General features: G+C 44.1%; 1 protein-coding gene across 1 annotated transcript in view; it reads right to left on the bottom strand.

The window, feature by feature from the left end:
- The window catches only part of LOC106879934 (mucin-17-like), a 45664-nt gene that overhangs the window by 30122 nt on the left and 15113 nt on the right, over positions 1-429 (bottom strand). The gene's annotated exons all lie outside the window — the stretch shown is intronic.

Raw genomic sequence — 429 nt, 5'->3', positions numbered from 1 at the left:
CTCCGAGGGGAACTTTCCAGGTGCAATCCCATGGCCATTCATGATTGAAGGGAGTCTTTACCCTTTAAAACTAGAAAGGAATATTGCTTTTACATCTGGAATGATGCTGATGTCATTGGAATGAAACTGTTTGTTTGTGGCTGTTTGGATATTCAACCTGTTTTAGTGGCAGTAGCTTTTAGCACTGGAAGCAAACACAAACGCATATGTATGCAGAGATATATACATATTCAGATGGAGGGAGAGAAGACATGAGAGCGAGAGAGAGAGAAAGGGAGAAAAACATTACAATTCATTATTAGGCACAGGGGTAGCTGTGTGGTAAGTAGCTTGCTTACCAACCACATGGTTCCGGGTTCATTCTCACTGCGTGGCACCTTGGGCAAGTGTCTTCTACTATAGCCTCGGGCCGACCAAAGCCTTGTGAGT

Source organism: Octopus bimaculoides, chromosome 11, assembly GCF_001194135.2.
Source record: "Octopus bimaculoides isolate UCB-OBI-ISO-001 chromosome 11, ASM119413v2, whole genome shotgun sequence".
Lineage (NCBI taxonomy): Eukaryota > Metazoa > Mollusca > Cephalopoda > Octopoda > Octopodidae > Octopus > Octopus bimaculoides.
This window is presented reverse-complemented; position numbering and strand designations above follow the sequence as displayed.